Below are 21,970 nucleotides of genomic sequence, written 5' to 3'. Positions count from 1 at the left end.
TTATTTCTTGAAAATTGAAATCTAGGCTCTTTGCCTGGTCATGACTTTCAGGGAGCCCAATAATTTTTTTATTAAAGATATTATTTGAGTTTTGCAATTTCCCCCCCAATCTTACTTCTCCCTTCCCCCACAGAAAGCAATCTGTCAGTCTTTACTTTGTTTCCATGTTGTACATTGATCCAAACTGAGTGTGATGAAAGAGAAATCATATCCTTAAGAGCCCAACAATTTTTAAACTATTACTCCTGTATCTGTTATCCAGATCAGTTGTTTTTCCTAATGAGATATTTCACATTGTCTTCAAGTCTATCATTCTTTTGGTTTTGTTTAATTGTTTCTTGATTTCCCTTAGCTCCATTCTACATTTGAAGCTCCAGTCTATCTTTTCTTCAGGGAACTTTCTTATTTCCTTTTCTATCTGGTCAAACCTGCCTTTTAAGGCATTCTTCCCCTCATTGACCTTTTGGACTGCTTTTTCCATTTGACTTAAACTAGTTTTTAAATTGCTTTTTTATTTTTGGTATCTCCTTGACCAAGTTGCTGACTTGGTTATCATGATTTTCCTGCATTGTTCTCATTTCCTCTTCAATTTTTCCTCTACCTCCCTTACTTGATTTCAAAATTCTTTTTTGAGCTCTTCCAAAGCCTGTGACCAATTTCTATTTTTTTTTGGAGGGTTTGCTTTCAGAAACTTTGACTTTTTCATCTTCTGAGTGTATATTTTGATCTTTCATGGGATCAAAGTAATTTTCTATGGTCAGATTACTTTTTTACCCTGTGCTTGCTCATGTCTCCAGCTTATGAACTGACTCTATCATATTTCTAATGCTTTTGGAGATTTATGGGACACTGTCCCCTCAGGGACCCTAGTTCCTCCAAGGTCTCTCCAAGTACTCTGACTGCTCTGTTCTGTGGATGACCATAAGCACTTCCCTCTTCCCTGGAGCTGTGAGGAGGATTCTGACTCCTCTATAGCAGTACAGGGGACCAGACTTGGCCCTGGATCTGAGTTTATGCAAATCGAGTGTCCTGCTCCAGATATAGCAGACAGACCTCTGCAGTCTTTCCCTATCTGCTTCTGTCTGTTCTGAGTGCTCTGGAAGCAACTGGTTGGTGGCTTCACAGGTTCCCAGGGCAGGTTGCCCTAAGACTTGTGCTGACCTGGGCTCTATGGTGAGACAGAGTTTTCCTGCTGACCTTCCAAGTTATCCTTGGTGATCCTTGGGCTGAGAGGTGTGGAAACCACTCCCACTGTCACAGATCCAGATGCTAAAGGGACCCAAATGCACCCCCCAGGCTATTTCTGGAAGGCTGAAGCTTGTTTGTTCCAACATATTGGGACCTGGACTGAGTCTTTCTGTGGGTTCTGCCACTTGAGGATTTGGTTAGAATCATAATTTTATGGTACTTGGAGTTTTCTGGGAAAGAGCTTCTGGAGATTCCTGCCTTGGGTGCACAAAGAATTATATTTCTTGTGAGAGAATGAGAGGAGTATCCTTGGACAGAGGCTATAGGTATGAAGTTACTATGAGGGAATGTTGCTTATAAATCAATCAGTCAATCAAAAAATCAATCCTTTAGAACTGCACTTTAGGTCAGATAAAAGGGATATGTATTGAAAGGAATTGTGGGCAGAAGACAGGTTTAAAATAATCAAGACATGAAAAGAAGTATTATAATAAGAGAAGGGAAGGCATTACTGGTTAAATAATACCACATGAAGAAGTACAAATACCTATTAAAATAGAGAGAAAGAAGGGAAGGTGTACTTAGGAGCACTCTTAACAGATTTGGTACAAAGAAAAAAAAACATGTATGCCTATTTGGGTTAAAAATTTATCCTACTCTACATGAAAGTGTGAGCAGGGGGGAAGGGGAAAGAAAAGAGAAGAAGGGACTGGTAAAAGAGAGGACAAAAGTAAAAGTAAAGGCAAGGGTAAAGTTAAAGTGATAAGGAAAAAGAAAAGGGGAAAGGAAGAAGAAAAGGAAAAAGGATGATAGAAGGGTTGTTCAAGAGGCAGCAATAAAGAGCAAAACATTGATGAGGAGGGATAAAGGGAAAGGATAAAGAAAAGTAAAAACATGGGAGGATATCATGGAGGAAAGTATACAGTTAATAATCATAATTGTATAGGGGATTAAGATTGTCATTTTTTCCTCCTTAGTTCTAATTCCTATTTCACAACACGAGTAATATGGAAATATATTAAACATGAGTGTACATGTACAACTTTTACCAAATTGCTCAGTGCATGAGAATTGCATTGCTCACTGCCATGGGAAAGGGGAAGGAAAGGGAGGGTGATAGAAAAACATGGCACTTATAAAACTGCAAATGAAAGAATGTTTTTTTCTTTTTTCCTTTTTTTTAAGATGTTTTTTCAAGGCAATGGGGTTAAGTGGTTTGCCCAAGGCCACACAGCTAGGTAATTATTAAGTGTCTGAGACTAGATTTGAACTCAGGTACTCCTGACTCCAAGGCCAGTGCTCTATCCACTGTGCCACCTAGCTGCCCCCAAATGGAAGAATGTTGAAAATATCTTTGCAGGTAATTGGAAAAAGAAAAAATATTTTTTAAAAAAGAAAGAAATCATGAAGGACAGGACTTCAGAAAATCCTGGAAAGACTTGCATGAACTGATGCCAAGTGAATAGAACTAGAGTAACATTGTACATATTAACAACATGGATTGGTGATCCACTTTGATGGATTTGTCCTCAGGAGTTCAATAATCAAAAAATTTCCATATGATGGAAGGAAAATGCCACCCACATTTAGAGAAGGAACTATGGAGTCTGAATGTGGACAAAAACTTACTATTTTAAATTTTTTAAATTTGTTTTATTTATCAAGGTTTTTTCCCCTCACACTTTTTCATCTTTCTTATTTTATTCTACTTTCACAATATGTGTTAATGCCTATCTCAATATAAATTAATTTCTATTGAAATATTATGCATGTTATTTAATGTATTTCAAAAAAAAGTAATCTGAGAAGGGATTCAAATGATTCATCAGACAATCAAAAGTTAAATACCCCTGAGTTACCTATGCACTGGTCTCTGGTTTGAATCAGGTCTCTCTTACCTCAAGAGGTTGATATTGGTCTCTCTTTTCTTTATATTCTACTTTTCACATTTTCTTCATGCAGAAATCACTTGTAGAGGAGTCCTCCAAATTTTAATTATTGTATATTACTTTCCAAAGTTTTAATTTTAGGGAAGGGAAAGGCAGTCACCAAGAGCTAAAGGAAATTTGGGCATATGTTTTCATGAGAAAACCTTTTAACCAATTTCTGTCCTCCTACCAGTGGCAATCAGGAGCATTCCATGTCAGTTTCTCCTGTATTACCTGTGTCTTTCGAAATCAGGTCAGCAATAATGATAGCCCACAGACAACTTGATACCTTATTTCTGAAATCTATTTTGAATATAAGAGACTTTAATCCATATTTTCTTGAATTTTTTTCAGAGCTCTTTTCCAAGAGCTCCTTTCTTGGCTGCAGGGATCCAAGCACTTTTTGAAAGTAAAATAGCAGAAAAAGAATTAGGTTTTGAGTCACAGGACCTTGGTCTTGCTTAACTACTATTTGATCTTAGAAAAGATAAACACAGCTCTTACAAACTTCAGCAGTTATTCCAGACAATATCCTTTCTTTTCTATGTTTTAAACACTTCTTTCCCTACCCTTCATCAGAGGAACAACACTACTTAGGGTAAGGTACTCAAAGAGAGTAATGTTTAAGCCTCCTGAGATTCTCCAGAGAAATTTCTAGAAGATGGATAAATTTATCCAGTGAATCATAGTTGATTTGTTGTGGATGGCAAGTACTTAACGGGGGAGAGTTTAGGGTAATCTAACTGACAGTTTAGACCACACAACAGATCATACAAAGAAAATTATAAAGTGGAAAATTCTTCTGATCTACTCAGGGTGAAGCGTTACTACCTTTCAACTGTATTGTTTTCTAAAATTCTGAAAAGACCCAGAAATGTTAATAAAAAATTAAAATGCAAGCTTTTCTCATTTTGCATTTTGCTTTTGCTTCTATTTATTAAATGTTGCCTGAAGACTTCTAGTCAATATGGCAGGGGAAAACAGGATTTGTTATGTTCTCCTGAGTTTCCCTCAGAACTTACATTAATCAAGCCTCTTAACGGATTTAAGAGTGGTAGAACACAGCAAACATCAGAATGCAACATCTTCCAGCATATGCCACATTTGGGTGGAAGGAGAGCAGGAGGTAGGGCATGAAGGTGCTCAGGGCAGAGAGCAGAAATCCAATACACAGGTGGCAGGGTGAAGCAAGTGATTAACCTGGGATATGGGGCTATGGGAGTGGAGGCTTTGGAGTTGGGACTTCTTAAAAGAGCTCAGAAAGGATTTTAGAAATCAATTGGAAAAATTGGGCAAAGAAATGCAAGAGAAAATTAAAATCATGCATCAAAAAATGACAGAAGAAAACAAATCTTTTTTTTAAGCATTTGCAAGGCAATGGGGTTAAGTGGCTTGCCCAAGCCCACACAGCTAAGTAATTATTAAGTGTCTGAGGCCGAATTTGAATTTAGGTACTCCTGACTCCAGGGCCTGTGCTCTATCCACTGTATCACCCAGCTGCTCCCAGAAGCAAACAAATCTTACAAAACAATTAGGCAATTAGAAAAAGATAACATCTCTTTTAAAAATAAAATTGATCAAATAGAAAAAGAAATGCAAAAGCTAAAAAATTAAATACTTCATTAAGAAATAGAATGGGGGGTAGGCGGCTAGGAGTCAGGAGTACCTGGGTTCAAATCCGGTCTCAGACACTTAATGTTTACCTAGGTGTGTGGCTTTGGCCAAGCCACTTAACCACATTTGCCTTGTAAAAACCTAAAAAAAGAAGAAATAGAATGGGGGGGGGGGAGAGCCACGATGGCGGCAGGAGAAATGTCTCTCAGGTGTTCTCTCCAAAATATTACAAAAACCTTAAAATTATGCCTCTAACTAAATTTTTGAGAGAAAGAACCCACAGAAAGATCCAGTGAGGCAATTCTCCAGCCCAAGGTAACCTGGAAAATAGTGGAACTCTCAATTCCACCTGGTTGGAGGAGAGGCACCACACCAGAGGCAAGGAGCTTCAGCCTCCAGGCAACAGCCCCAGGGCACCTGGGAGTGCCAGCTCCAGGAAGCAGAAGCAGTTTCCTGTTCTGCACCCCAGGTAGCACCAAGAACGACTTGGAAGATCAGCAGGAAGACCTCTGCCACAGTGAGTGCAAAGCCCAGGTACTCAGCGCAGTAGGCACTCAGCTCAGTCCAGATCCAGGAAATGGAAGCAGGCCTGGAGTCATCCTGCAGGAGCCTTCAGGCAACTGGTCCCTGAGTGCTCAGTCAAAGGAAGGTAAGGGAGTGGAGGGAGACTGCTGTCATCTGTCCTCTGTCCCTAGAAGAGGACTCTAGGGCTATGACCACATTGAGACTCTGGTTGCATTCTGGGCCACTAGAGCAGGGGACTTCCCTCCACAGCCTCTGGGACAGAGAGAAGCACTTGTAGTCATTCAACAGACCAGGAAAGCATTCAGAGCCTCACACACTTAGTTCCTTGTGGGGGTAGTGTCCCAATAAAACTCAAAAGCTCAGGAAGCAACCCAAACCCAGGCACAGGCTGGGAAAATGAGTAAACAGGAAAAAAAATGCAACCTGACCATAGACAAATATTTTGGTCCCATGGAGGATCAAAATACTCAATTTGAAGATGAAGAACTCCAAACTTCTGTCTCTAAATACTCCAAGAAATATAGAAGTTGAGCTCAGTCTATGACAGAGCTCGAAAAAGAATTTGAAAATCATGTAAAGAAAGCAGAAAAAAAATTGGGAAAAGAAATGAGAGAGATGCAGGAAAAACATGAAAATGAAGTCAACAGCTTAGTCAAGGAGATCCAAAACAATTCTAAAGTAAATAATATGTTACAAACAACTTAGGTGAAATGGATAAAATGGTTCAAAAAGTTATTGAGGAGAAGAATGCTTTAAAAAAGCAGAATTGGCCAGATGGAAAAGGAGATAAGAATGCTCTCTGAGGAAAACAAATTCTTCAGATGTAGAATGAAGCTAAAGGAAGCTGATGACTTTGTCAGAAATCAAGACACAATAGTTCAACACCAAAAGAATGAAGAATTAGAAGAAACCATGAAATATCTCATTGAAAAAACAACTGATAGGGAAAACATATTCAAGAAAGATAATTTAAAAATTATTGGAATACCTGAAAGTCATGATCAAGAAAAGAGCCCTGACCTCATCTTTAAAGAATTTCAACAGGAAAATTGCCCTGATATCCTAGAAGCAGGGGGCAAATAGAAATTGAGAAAATCCACCTATCACCCATGGAAAGAGATCTGAAAAAAAAACCCAAACAACTCCCAGGAATATTATAGTCAAGTTCCAGAACTCCAAAGTCAAACAGAAAATAATCCAGGGAGCCAGAAGGACACAATTCAAATATCATGGAGCTGCAGTCAGGACCACACAGGATTTAGCAGCAACTACATTAAGGGCTCATAGGGCTTGGAATATAATATTCCTGAAGAAAAAAGAGCTTGGAATGCAACCAAAAATCAACTACCCACCAAAACTGAACATCCTCTACCAGGTGAAAAGATGGACTTTCAGTGAAACAGGGGAATTTCAAATGTTCCTGTTGAAACAACCAGAGCTGAACAGAAAGTCTGACCTTCAAGTGCAGAACTCAGATGAAGCATAGAGAGTGGAAGAGAAGGGTTAATTATGAGGGACTTAATGATGATGAACTGAAGGTATTCTTGTATAGAAAGATGATACTGATAATACTCATGTGAACCTTCTCATTTAATAGAGCAGGTAGAAGGAGCATTTATAGATGAGGCACAAGAGAGAGCTGAATTTGAAGATATAATATATTGTAAAAATGGTGTCAATGGGTGAAAGTGAAATGTACTGGAAGTAAGAGAAAGGAGAGGCTAAGATATTTCATATAAAATATATTTCATGTAGCTTTTTCAATGGTATGGAAGGAGGGAAGGTGAGGGGGAATGAAGGAGCCTTCATTCTCATTGGAAATGGCTGAGAGAGGAAACAACATACAACTCAATAGGGTAAAGACAGCCAGAAGCAAAAGAAGAGAAAGGGGATGGGGGAGATGAGGGTGATAGAGAAGAGGATAGATCATAGGAGAGGATGGTCAGATATAATACATTTTCTTTTTTACTTTTTGTAAAGTGCTGGGATTGAGTGGTCTATCCGGGACCACGGGGCTGGGCAGTTGCTGGTTCTTGGTGGTGGGCTGTGATCTTGGGCCTCTTGACCCCAGGCCCAGTGCTCTGTCCACTGTGCCACTTGGCTTCCCCACAGCACATTTTTGAAAAGGGACAGAGTGAAAGGAGAGGGACAATATAATAGATGGTAGTGGGGAAGGAATGGATGGAAGGAATTACAATCAGCAACAGCAACTGTGGGAAAATATGGAACTAACTAATCTGATGGACTTATGATAAAGAAAGTGATCCACCCAAGACAGAACTGATGGTATCAGAATATAGACTGAAACACATTTTTTCTCTTTCTTTAATTTTATTTCTCATGGGTTTTATATTTTTGTGGGGGAGGGGTATCATGTTTACTCAAACAAGAATATTTGAGTAATATGTAAATAAATTAAAGAAAAATTAAAAAAAGATTAAAAAAAAGCCAAAATACAGTCCTTATCCTCTAGGAGCTCAAATTCTTCATTGTAAAATTGTGAAAATGTATATTAATTATCATATGAGAAAGGAGTCATGTGTTTTATAATAAATTGCATTTTATTATATTATGTTATATACCCACACTGAATCTGACCTAGATTTAAATATAAGTAAAATTAGTCAAGGATTTTTAAATGCTCAAAAAAAGAGAAATGGAATAGGAGTAATGGAAGCTAATGACTTCATGACAAACCAAAAATCTGCTAGTCAAAATAAAAAAGTAGAGGAAAATGTAAAATACTTTATTGGTAAAAACATTTGACTTGGAAAATAGATCCAGAAGAGATAATTTAAGAATAATTGAACTATCTGAAAGCCATGATCAAAAAAAGAGTCTGGCCTCCATTCTTCAGGAAATCATTCAGAACTGATATCTTGAAAACAAAGGCAAAATAGTCATCAAAAGAATCTAGTGAATCACCTCCTGAAAGGGATCCCAAAATGAACATACCAAGGAATATTGTAGCCAAACTTCAGAATTATCAGAACAAGGAGAAAATCTTTCAAGTGACCAGAAAATAGCAATTCAAATCCCAAGGAGCCACAGTTAGGATTGAACAAGCCACAGTTAGGATTAAACATAACATGGTTGCATCAACATTAAAGGATTAAACGGCCTGGAATATTATATTCCAGAGGTAAAGGGAACTTGGATTACAACCAAGAATCAACTATACAGCAAAATGAAAAACAGATGGCTATATAACAAAATGGTGACTTTTAAACTTTCTTGTAGAAAAGACCGGAGTGGAACAGAAAATTTGATCTTCAAACAGGAGACCCAAAGCTTCATATTCTCCCTACCTGGAAGGAAAATTCTCAAAATTCTCAAGAATCCTAACTCTATCAGAGGGAGTATAATTAGGCTGAAGGTATGGTCTTAAGTAGATTTTAATGAAATGATATAAAGGGGGAGGCATAATGGGGCAAATTGCATAATATGAATAGGTCCACAGGACCTATTGCAGCAGAGGGAAAGAAGGTAGTGGTTGAGAACTGCTTAAATCTTATTTTGATTGGATTTGGCTTAAAGGGGGAATAACACAATGGTTCAAATGGGTTTAGAAATTTATCTTACAGCTTTCCAGCCAAGATGGCAGAGAGAAGACAGGCACTATTTTAAGATCTCCTGGGTTTCCCTCTGAACTGACAAGAATTAAGTCTCTTAATAGATTTTAGAGAAAGACAGAATTCACAAAAATTAGAGGAGAACATCTTCTAACAAGGTCTGTCACAGAGGGAGCATGGGCATGCTCAGGGCAAAGAGCAGAGACTCATTGCATGAGTGGCAGAGTGAGACAGACGACTAACCTGAGAACCGCTGTGGTGGGAACAGAAGACTTCATGGTGTCCATGGAGAGCAAACTAGGAGAGCTCCAGCACGACTGCCCAGAACATCCATTCAACCAGCATAATTTGTCTGGATGGCCCAAACTATTATCCCTCATTGTTCCCAGAGGAGCTCCTGACATTCCTATAGGAGGGTCTGATGTTCTCCAATACAAACAGAGAAACAGCCCCAGTGTTACCACCTGTCCCCAAGGCCCAATCCATATACTTTCCCCAGCATTAACTATCCAGAGAGACCTTCCAGCATTTCTAGTTTTGACAGACTGATCCAGTCACTGGGTTGCCTAAGGACAACCCAGATTTAGCCCTAGGCCTAGGCAGACATCCCCAATACAGACAGTCCAGAGAAAATTTCTGGCATTCCTTACTGTTGGTCCACTGAGTAACTCCCTGGATTTCCTAACCTTCGTGAACAAGTCCTCTAGAGTTCTCAGCACCAAATGTCTGCAAGCAAGTCCCTCCCCAAACACAAGACCCTAGGGAAAATTAACATCACAAAATGAAAAAAAGACCAGGGCAAAGTAGGTTCTATTGAATGTTACCTTGGAGATGAGGATACTAGTTCAGGAAGGATACTAGGACAGAAAGAATGCTATATATGAAGTTAAGAGGACCATATGAATTTGTTTATAGCTCATAAAGACTTCTTAGAAGAGTTCAGAAAGGAGTTTAAAAATTAAATGGAAAAATTGGGAAAATAAATGCAAGAGAAGATTAATAACATGGAAAAGAAAATTAACATCTTACAAACAAAAAATGACAGAAACAAATCCTTTAAAAATACAATTGGACAAATGCAAAAAGAAAATAATTCCCTCAAAAACAAAATTGAGCAAATGGCAAAAAGATAGCCTCTTTAAAAATAGAATTGATCAAATGAAAAAGGAGATGCAAAAGCCAAATGGAGAAAATATCTCCCTGAAAAATAGACTGGAAATAATGGAAGCTAATGACTTCTTGAGACACCAAGAATCTGCTAAAAAAATCCCAAATAAATGTAAAAATAGAAGAAACATTGTTAAAACAACATAATGGAAAACATATCCAGGAGACACAAGGGAATGGACCCATTCTTCCGAACCAGAGTGCAAAATAGTCATTGAAAAATCCATCGAATCAAGTCCTGAAAGGGATTCCAAAATGAAAACACCAAGGCATATTGTCATCAAACTCCAGAATTATCAGGGAGAAAATCTTCAAGAGGTCAGAAAGAAGTAATTCAAATACCATGAAGCCAAAGTCAGGATTACACAGGACGAGACTGCATCAACATTACAGGATTGAAGGACCTGGAATATGATGTTCTGGAGAGCAAGGAAGCTTGGATTACAGCCAAGAATCAACCATCCAACAAAACTGAGCCTTCTCTTTCAGGGAAAAAGATGAACATTAAATGAAAAAGGTGGCTTTTAATTTTTTCTGATGAAAAGACCAGAACTGAACAGAAAATTTGATCTTCAAATGGAGATTCAAGAGATACATGAAAAGATGAACAGCGGAAAAGAAAAAGACTGCTATCCAATAAGATTTAACTGGTTTACATTCCCTACCTGGGAGGAAGATTTTCATAATCCTTGAGAACTGTAACTATTAAAAGGAATATATGTATATATATATATATATAATATATATATATATATATATATATATGCAGAAGGGATAGACATTCATGGTATGAACATGATTTTGATGGAATGATTTTTAAAAACTTTTTTTTCTTAAAAAAGGGAGGTATTGTAAAGAGATGGGAAGAAAAGGGAGGAAGAATGAGCTAAATTACACCACATGAAGAGGGGCAAAGGACCCATGGCAAGAGAGAAGAAGAAGAGAGGAGGTGAGAACCACCTGAATATTACTATCATTGGACATGTCTCAAAGAGGGATTAACACACGCATTCACCTGAGTTTAGAAACTCATACTACCTATCAAGTATTAGGGAGAGAAAAGAGGGACTGATAAAAGTTAGGTAAGGAAAAAGGAGAAAAGGAAAAGGGGGGAAAAGGATGGAAAGTACATAAAAGAGAAGAAACACAGTTAGGGAGGAGATACTCAGAAGTAAAACACTGGTGAGGAGGGATAAGTAGGGGAAAAGAACAAATGGAGGGCAGATGCATAGTGGGCAATAAAGAATTAGTAATTATACTTGAGAACATGAAGGTATGAACTCTCCCATAAAATGGAAAGAGATAGCAGAGTGGACTAAAAACCAGAATCCTACAATTAGCTACTTACAAAAAGCACATTTGAAGCAGGGAGATATACACAGAGTAAAGGTAAAAGGTTGGAGTAGAACCTATCATGCTTCAGTTGAAGTGAAAAAAAGCAGAGGTAGAAATCCTAATTTCTGACAAAGCAGTTATAAAAATAGATTTCATTAAAAGAAAGGAGGGTAACTACATTTTCCTAAAAGGTACCATAAACAATAAAATCATTTTAATGCTAAACATATATGCACCAAATAGTATAGTGACCAAATTTTTAGAAAAGAAGTTAAATGAATTGCTAGAAGACATGGACAGCAAAACTATACTGATGGGGGACTAGACACTCCTGTTCTGAGAAGTAAATAATTCTAACAAAATAAACAACAAGAAAGTTAAGGAGTTGAAATCAGGAAATTCTGAAAAATTAAAGGTGAAATAAATAAAATTGAAAATAAGAAAAACTATTGAACTAAAGAAGAAAACTAAGAGTTGGTTTTATTTAAAAACTAATAAAATAGCTTAATAGATGGTTAATTTGATTTTAAAAAGAAGAAAGCAAAATTTTAGACAAAAATGAAAAAAAAGGTGAATTCGCTACCAATGAAGAGGAAAGTAAAGTAATAATTCAGAAGCAAGAAAACTATTGATCTAATAAATAAAAAACTAAGAGTTGGGTTTTATGAAAAGTCAACAAAGTAGATAAAACTTTGGTTAATCTGACTCAAAAAAAGAGAAGATAACCCAGTTAACAGTAGCAAAAATGAAAAGGGGGAACTAAACACTAATGAGGAGGAAATGAAAAGATAATTTGGACCTATTTTGCCAAATGGTATTCCAATAAATCTGAGTGAATTGGGTGAAGATATACAAAAATATAAAGTTCCCAGATTAACAGAAGAGGAAATAAAAATCTTAAATCATCTCATTTGTGAAAAAGAAATTGAGGTAATGATCAATAAACAACTCAAGTAAAAGTCTCCAAATCCAGGAATTTACAAGTGAATTCTAATTCCAAACATTTAAGGAACAATTAATTCCTATTCTACATAAACTATTTAAAATAGCAAGAGTTCTCCCAAATTCATTTTAAGACACCAATATGGTGCTGACAACTAAACCAGGAAGATTCAAAACAAAGAAAATTATAAACCAACTTCCCTAATGAACATTGATACAAAAATATTAAATAAAATTTTAGCAATGAGACTGCAGCAAGTTAGTAGTAGAATAATACACCACAATCAGGTAGTATTTATATCAAATAGTCAGGAATAATTCAATATGAAAACACAACATAATTAAACATATCAAATAACAAATGCAACAGAAATCATATGATTATCTCAATAGATGCTGAAAAATTCTTTGATAAAATGCAACATCTATTCCTATTAAAATACTGGAAAGTATTAGAATAAGTGAGTTATGCTTAAAATAATAACCAGATCTAAAATATTAACAAATATTATATGAAATGGGGAAACAGTAGGACCATTTCTGAAAACATCTTGGGTGAAACAAGAATGCCCATTTTCACCATTACTATTCAATATAGTATTAGAAATAATAGTTTTAGTAATACAAGAAGAAAAAGAAATTGAAGAAATCAGAATTGGCAATGAGGAAGCAAAGCTTTCATTCTTTGCAGTTAATATGATAGCATACATAGAGAAACTCAGAAAATCATCTGAAAAACTATTTGAAACAATTAACAAATTCAACGAAGTGGCAGGATATAAAATAAACCCATATAATACATTAGCATATTGAAATATGAACAACAAAGCCCAAGAGCAAGAGATAGAAAGAGAAATTCCATTTAAAATAATTGGAGATGGGGCAGCTAGATGGCGTAGTGGATAGAACACTGGCCCTGGATTGAGGAGGACCTGAGTACAAATTTGGTCTCAGACACTTACTAATTACCTAGCTGTGTGACCTTGGGCAAGTCACTTAACCCATTACCTTGCAAAAAATCAAATAAATAAATGAATAGATAGATAAATGAATGAATGAATGAATGAATGAATAAATAAAAAGGCAAATGAATGAATGAATGGACAAATAAATAAATGAATGAAATAATATAACTGAAGATAAATTCTTGAGAATCTACCTCATAAGGCAAACCCAGATACTATATGAAGACATTTGCAAAGTACTTCTCACCCAAATAAAGTCAGATTTAAACAACTGGGGAAATGTAAATTGCTCATGGTTAAACTAATAAAATAAGAATGACAATTGCTCCCAAATTAAATAATTTATGCTATGCCATACCAATAAAACTACTAAATAATTATTTTTTGAGTTAGAAAAATAGTAACAAAATTAATATGGAGCAACAAAAGGTCAAGAATAGAAAGGGAACTTATGAGGGCGGCTAGGTGGCATAGTGGATAAAGCACCGGCCTTGGAGTCAGGAGTACCTAGGTTCAAATCTGGTCTGAGACACTTAATAATTACCTAGCTGTGTAGCCTTGGGCAAGCCACTTAACCCCATTTGCCTTGAAAAAAACCTAAATAAAAAGGGAACTTATGACAATAAAAGGAGAAGCAAGATGCCCCAGTTCTACCAGATCTAAAACTATACTATGAAGTGGCAAGTCATCAAAACTTTCTGCTACCAGTTAAGAAAAAGAATATTGATTGGATCAGTGTATTAGGATAGATTCAAAAGAAACAGTAGAAAAAAAAGACTACAGTAATCTATTGCTTGACAACCCCAAAGACATTAGCTTCTGGGTTAAGACTTCACTATTTGACAAAAATGGTTAGAAAAATAGGAAAATAATATGGCAATAATTAGGCATAGACCCATATCTCACACCCTCTGCCAAAATAAGGTCAAAATGGATACAGGATTTAGAAATGAAGGACAACACCATACATCAATTAATAGACCCAGAAATACTCTACTTGTCAGATCTATGGAAAGGGAAGAAATTTATGATCAAGCAAGAGATAGGGTACAATATAAATTGAAAAATGGATGATTTTACTTTATAATATAAAAAAGTTTTTGCACTGATAAAATCAATGCTGCCAAAATTAAAGGAAAACAGAAATCTGGTAAACAATCAGAAGCAAGGGCTTCTGATAAGGATCCTATTTCTAAAATATATAGAGAATTGCATCATATGCATAACGTTACAAGTCATTACCCAATGAAGAATTTAAAGCTATAATATAATCATATGACAAAATGTTCAAAATCATTATTGAATAGAAATTTCAAATTAAAACAATTATGAGGTATCATCTCACACGTATCAGATTGGCTAAGATTACAAAAGGATTAATGTTGAAGAGGTTGTGGGAAATTTGTAACTATTATGCATTGTTGGTAGAGTTGTGAACTGATCCAATCACTCTGGTGAGCAGTATGGAACTATGTCCAAAGAGAATAAAACTGATCATACCCTTAATCCTAATTTCTCATACTGAAAAGGACTAATCTGTAAATATGTTTAAAGCAAATATGTGTGTGTGTATGTAATTTATATATAATATTCACCTGTCAGTTCACTGCTAAGGGGAAGGAGATGGGAAGGGAAGGAGGAAGGAAATTATGTAACTTAAAATATGCATATATATATATATATATATATATATAAGAATGTTGAAAAACTTTCATAACATGTATCTGGAAAAATAAAATATTAATTAAAAATATAAAATAAACAAAATCTTTCAATTTCAAAAGAAAAAAATTCTCTTACATATTTCTATCCTATCTCATGGTTTTCTCTCTTTTTCCTTAATCCTAATTCCTCATATCAAAAAGGACTAATCTGTAAACATGTTAAACACAAATGTGAATGTATAATATTCACCTGACTGTTTCCTGCTGAGGGGAGGAGGGTGGGAAGGGAGGGTGGAAAGAAATTATGTAACTTAAAAATCTGCATATGTATATGGATGAATGTTAAAAATTTTTCATAACATGTATCAATTAAAAAATAAAATCTTTCAATCTCATAAAAAGAAAAAAATTGGGGTGGCTAGGCAGTGCAGTGGATAGAGCACTGGTCTTAGAGTCAGGCATACCTGAGTTCAAATCTGGCCTCAGACACTTAATAATTACCTAGCTGTGTGGCCTTGGGCAAGCCACTTAACCCCATTGCCTTGCAAAAACTTTAAAAAATGCTATTTTTAACAATAAGAGAAGAAAAAGAAATTATAGGAATTAGAATCAGTAATGAAGAGCAAAACTCTTTGCAGATAATAGGATGATATACATAGAGAACCCTAGAAAATCATCTAAAAAACTACTGAAACAATTAGCAATTTTAGGATATTGCTAATTGCAGGATATAAAATAAATTGCAGGATATAAAATAAATCCGCATAAATTCTCAGCATTTCTAAATATTACTAAGAAGATACATCAGCAAGAAATAGAAAACAAAATCTCATTTAAAATAACTTCAGGTAACATAAACTACTTGGGGGTCTACCTGCCAAAGTAGACTAAGAAATTTTATGAAAACAATTATAAAACACTTTTCACACAAATAAAATCAGATCTAAATAACTGGGCAAATGTCACTAGTTCATAGTTAAACCAAGCTAATATAAAAATGACAAGTCTACCTAAATTAAATTACTTTTTTAGTGCCATATCAAACTTCCAAAAAGTTACTTTTTTGAATTAGAAAAAATAATAGCTAAATTCATATGGAGGAACAAAAGGTTAAGAATATCAAGGGAATTAATTAAAAAATTGCAATAGAAGTTAATCAAAGGCTTTGAGATAATCAATAAAGGCTATATTATTTTAAAAACATTGTTTGAAACTTTGCATCAAGTCAAGTAAAAAAAAAAGAAAGAATCATGGTAAACTTATGAATCTGACTGAGAATCAGTCCTATTTGGAACAAGAAGAGAACAAAAGAAACAGTTATCTAGTGACTTTATGAGGATCAAGAAAAGCTAAAGGTAGAACTTTGAAGGCAGAGGAAAGCAAGAACTAAATACAATTTAGGTGTCCTTCAGAAGAATAAGGGACAGCCCTCACCCACTTGACAAAGCTGAAATCAAATGAGTGCCCATGATTTGAGAAATTATTAAATTAATTGTGATTAATGAATGTGTTTTCATATTGTGCTGTTAAATGATAACTAAGAGGAATTAAGAAAATTATGGGAAAACTTGTAAAAATGATACAGAACCAAGAAAGCATAAACAGGAAAATAATATACACACCAATTAAAATCATGTAAATAAAAATCTTTTTATAACATGCATTATTTGGATTTAAATGAGTCAGAGAAGTTATAGATCTCTCTCTTACAGAGTAATTAGAGTCAAGTGGCAATACAAAAATCAAGATGGCTTTCAATGACTCTGGATGCAGTAGATGACTTTGGCATCTACAAAGTCTAACAAAGCTCAAAGTGTTCCAAAGCACCTACTGTAGCCCATGGCAGTTGAAACAAATTGTTCCCTTCTGTCTATTCCCTAGGAGAAGTCCTCATGTGCTTGGAGTAACAGCCCTCTTCAACAACTCACCAACTGGTCTGAGGCCCCTCAGAATGTCCTTAACCTAGTTTAGTTCATCTGCCTAAATGATTTACAGTGTGACTTCTATATGTGTTACAACTTCTTGAAGTTACAGCTGAGTCAGATAATCACTGAAAGTGGCTGAGCAGCATTCCCTAAACACCTCTACACCCCCATAAATTAAAATAACACTTCAGGGAAGTAAGACATTATATGGTATATATATATATATATATATATCCCAGAAGAGATAAGAAAATGGAGGCTTAGCACATTACATATGCTTTCAAATATGGTGGTGAGTCTATCTTTCTTATCTTTTTCTAAACTGCAAATGAAGGCTTTTAATAGCATACAACTAGAGAGTGCTAGGAAATAAATATCCAGAAATAACTGATTTAAGAACAAGAGGCACCAAAAAACTTAATTAAACATTAAAACAGGGGCAGCTAGGTGGCGCAGTGGATAGAGAACTGGACTGGGAGTCAGGAGTATCTGAGTTCAAATCTGACTCAAACACTTAGTGATTACCTAGCTCTGTGGCTTTGAGCAAGCCACTTTAACCCCATTGCCTGGCAAAAAACTAAAAAAAAAATTAAAACAAAATAAGCTCTTGTGCTTTATTGTATGCCAATTGTATATATTTATTATATGCCAATAAATCTGAGAATCAAAGTGAAATAAAGGAATATTTACAAAAAATTAAATTTTCCACATTAGCAATAGAGGAAAAGAAATACTTAAAAAACCTAATTTCTTATTTTTAATGATTTATCTATTTATTTTCACGTTGCTACAATAATCTTGTGAAAGTAAAGATAAACCCTCCTCTTCCCATAGAGACAGAGAAACCTCAAGAGAAATGAAGTGAGAGAAAAAAAGTGTACTTTATTCTATGGTCAGATATCATCAGCACTGTCTCTGGTATGGTTGCATTCTTTATCATAAATCCATCTGAGAAGTTACTTCAATTTTTCCCTCATAGTTGCTATTGTTAACTGTATTTCCCTTCATTCTATTCTTCCCCACTCCCATTTTTCTGTTCTCTTTCTCCCTTCACCCTGTCCCTCCTCAAAAGTGTGTTGTATCTAACTATCCTCACCTATGTTCTTCCCTCTCTTCTGTTACCCATACCCCTCCTCACCTCCCCTTGCCCCTCTTCTCCTATCCTTTTCCTCTCCTTTTTCTTCTAAAGATGTATTTCCATACCCTATTGAGTGTGTATGTTATTTCTGCTCTGAGTCATTTCTGATGAGAATGAAGGCTCACTCATTCCCCCCCACCTTCTCTCCTTCTCCATTGCAAAATCTTTTTCTTGACTCTTTTACTTGAAATATCTTAGCTCATTCTACCTATCCTTTCCCTTTCCCTTTTACATTTTTTCCATCCATTGACTCCATGTTATACTATATTATACCATTATTTTCAGCTCCTCCTGTGCCTTGTCTATATATTCTTCTTTTAACTCCTTGGAGTTCTCCTTTTAACTGCTCTTATAAATGATAAGGTTCATATGAATTATCAGTCATCTTCTGGATGTATATTTTGATCCTCTGTGGGGACCAAAGTAAATTTCTATGGTCAGATTTTTTTCTTTTCTGTTGTTTGACCCAAGTGTCCCATAGGCAATTCCTGGAAGGGTGGTGCTGGCTTGTCTGGTGCATTGCAACTGTGGCTCAGTCTGTGCTTGCAGCTCTTTCTCGTCCTGGTGAAACAGGTCCTTTCTGGTCCTAGTGGAATAGACCTATCCCATGGATCTATCAAATTATCTAGGGCTGGAAAATTGTTTCACTGATTTTTTCCTGTGGGTTCTGCCCCTCTAGAATTTGGCGAGAGTCATAATTTTAAGGCATTTATAGTTTTTTGGGGAAAGAGCTTCTGGGAATTCCTGCTCCACATTGCCATCTTGACTCAATGACCCAACAACCCAATTTCTGAAGAAGAATTTGAAGAAGTTAGCTGAATTTCCAAATGAATTCTAGCAAACATTTACAGAACAATTAATTCCAATTCTATATAAACTATTGAAAAAATAGGCAAAGAAGCAGTTCTGCTAAATTCCTTTGTGACACCAACATGGTGCTGTTAACTAAACCAGGTAAAGCCAATACAAAGAAAATTATAACTCAATCTCATGAATGAATTTTGATGCAGGAATTTTAAATAAAATTTTAGCAAAGAGATTACAACAAGCTATCACTAAGATAATACAGAGGTCTGTATACAATGTTTGTAGATATGACCAAAGCCTTAGTCCCATCAATCATAAGGCTTATGGAAAATTATGTCAAAATTTGACTTCCTGGAGAAGTTCATAAGTATTGTATATCAGTTTCATAACAGTGTGGTTGCTTTCCCTGCTTTGGATAGTGGATGATGCTCTCAAAATTTTCTGGTCACCAATGGAGTGAAACAAGGACGTGTCCTTGCTGCCATGGGTTTTAGTATGATGTTTTCAGTCATATTATCAAATGCCTTCACTGAGGATGAACATGACCTCAAGGTCAACTACTACACTGGTGGCAAATTCTTCAACTTGAAAAGGCTACAAGTCAAGACCAAAGTGGAGGGAGTGTTGATGCATGATCTTCTTTTGGCAAATGATTGTACACTCAATGAAGTCTCTGAAGCTGAGATGCAATAAAGTATAGATCAATTCTCTGCTGCTTCTGCTAATTTTGGCCTAACAATTAGAAGCAAGAAAACATAGGTGTTCCATCAGCTCCATAGCATCCATATATGGAATCAATGATTATAGCGAATGGAGAAGTTTTGAGTATTGTGGACAACTTACCTTGGCAGTGTCCTTTCCAGGGAGGTACACATTGACAATGAGGCTGATATTTGCATTACAAAAGCTATATCAGTATTTGGGAGGCTTCAAAACAAAGTGTGAGACAGAACCATCATGCTGATCTCATTGCTATATGTGTGTGAAATCTGGACAGTCTACCAGCACCATGTCAGGAAGCTAAATCACTTCCATTAAATTAGAAAGATTCTGAAGATCACCTGGCAGGAGAAGACACCAGACACTGAGGTCCTTTCTAAAGCTAAACTACCTAGCATTCCAACTTTACTACAGAGAGTGGAACTACAATGGACTGGGCACATTGTTAGACTATCAGAAGTATGCTTGCCAAAAAAGACTGGTTTAGGGAGAACTCACACAGGGCAAGTGCTTACAAGGAGGTCAGAAGAAGTGATGCTGGGATATTCTGAAGGTCTTTCTTAAGAACTATAGAATTTATTGTATAGCATGGGAAACATTGACACAGGACTGCTCAGCATGGCATATTCTTAACAGTGAGGGGGCTGAACTCTCTGAGGAAGATAGAATTGAAGCAGCTCAAAGGAAATGTGACATACATAAGTTAGAGTAAGCAGCCCAGGCATTCACTTGAACTATTTGTTCCCAACCTGTGGTAGAGCATTCCAAGCTCATATTGGTCTGATCAGTTACAGTCAAGCACAATGTAATTTGTCTCAGATATAATGATGTCATTTTGGTCTTCCTTGATAACCAAGGACAAGAATCAACCAACCAAGATAATATACCATGATAAGGTAGGATTTATACAAGGTATGCAGGGATAGTTTAGCACTAAGAGAGATATCAGCATAATTGAACTTATCAGTAACAAAATTGACAGTTCATATGATTATTTCAAGAGATGCTGAAAAAGACTTTGATAAAATACAACACTCATTCCTATTAAAAACACTAAAGATCCCAGGAATAAATGGAGTTTTCCTTAAAATGATAAGCAGTATCTAATCTATAAACCATCAACAAGCATTATATGTAATGTGTGTAAACTAACAGCATTTACAATAAGATCAAAGATGAAACAAGGATGTTCATTATCACCCCTAATATTCAATATTATATAAGAAATATTAACTTTAGCAAAGGAAATCAAAATAAATTGAAGGAATTAGAATAGGCAACATGAAAACAAACTTCACTCTTTGCAGATGATATGATGGTATGTTTAGAGAATCCTAGAAAATTAACTAAAACTATTGGAAACAATTAACTTTAGCAAAAGCACAGGATATAAAATAAAGCCACATAAATCATTAGCATTTCTATATATGACCGAAAAAAGCCCAACAAGAAATAAAAAGAGAAATTCCATTGAAAGTAATTGTAGACGACATAAAATACTTGAGAATCTATCTACCAAGACAAACCCAGAAATTAAATAAACACAATTACAAAACACTTTTCACACAGTCAGATACAATTGTAAAAATGTCAGTTGTTCATGGTTAGCCTTATCTAATAAAATAAAAATGACAATTCTATCTAAACCAAATTACTTATTAAGTGTCATACCAATCAAATTACCAAAAATTTATTTTACAGAGGTAGAAAAAATAATAACAAAATTCATCTAGAGCAACAAAAGGTCAAGAATATCGAGGGAATGAATGGAAAAAAATGCAAAAGGTGGCCTAACTGTACCAGATATAAAACTAGATTATAAAGGAGTTGTCATCAATACAGTCTGGTAGTGACTAAAAAAATAGGCTAGTGATTCAGTGAAATAGATTGGGTACAAAATAAACAGAAGTAAATAACTATAATAATGTATGATTAACCAAAGACTCTAATTTCTGGGATAAGGGCTCAGTATTTGGCAAAACCTACTGGAAAGGGGGCGGCTAGATGGTGCTGGGGGTGGCTAGGTGGCACAATGGATAGAGCTCCGGGCCTGGAATCAGGAGTACCTGAGTTCAAATTCAGCCTCAGACACTTAATAATTACTTACCTGTGTGGTCTTGGGCAAGCCACTTAACCCCATTGTCTTGCAAAAACCTAAAAACAAGTCCAGGCAAGAGGTAGACAGATAAATTCCATTTAAAGTAATATAAAATACTTGAGAATCTACTTCCCAAGACAAACCTAGAAACTGTATGAACATAATTACAAAATAATTTTCACACAAATAAAGTCAGATCTAAATAATTGAAAAAATATCAATTAGTCAGGTTTAGGCAAAGCTAACATGATAAAAATGACAATTCTACTCAAAATAAATTACTTTTTCAGTGCCAAACCAATCAAACAATCAAAAATCTACTTTACAGAGCTAGAAAAAATAGTAACAAAATTCATCGGGAGAAACCAAAGGACAAGAATAT

At 35.6% G+C, this 21,970-nt stretch overlaps 2 pseudogenes; both read left to right on the top strand.

Annotated features, from left to right (window-relative positions):
- LOC141503416 (butyrophilin-like protein 8) overlaps nucleotides 1-3,581 on the top strand; it is a 38,975-nt pseudogene extending 35,394 nt beyond the window's left edge.
- Nucleotides 3,582-4,913: 1,332 nt separating this feature from the next.
- The window catches only part of LOC141503338 (butyrophilin-like protein 8), a 30,780-nt pseudogene continuing 13,723 nt past the window's right edge, over nucleotides 4,914-21,970 (top strand).

This window comes from Macrotis lagotis, chromosome 1, assembly GCF_037893015.1.
Source record: "Macrotis lagotis isolate mMagLag1 chromosome 1, bilby.v1.9.chrom.fasta, whole genome shotgun sequence".
Taxonomy (NCBI): domain Eukaryota; kingdom Metazoa; phylum Chordata; class Mammalia; order Peramelemorphia; family Peramelidae; genus Macrotis; species Macrotis lagotis.
This window is presented reverse-complemented; position numbering and strand designations above follow the sequence as displayed.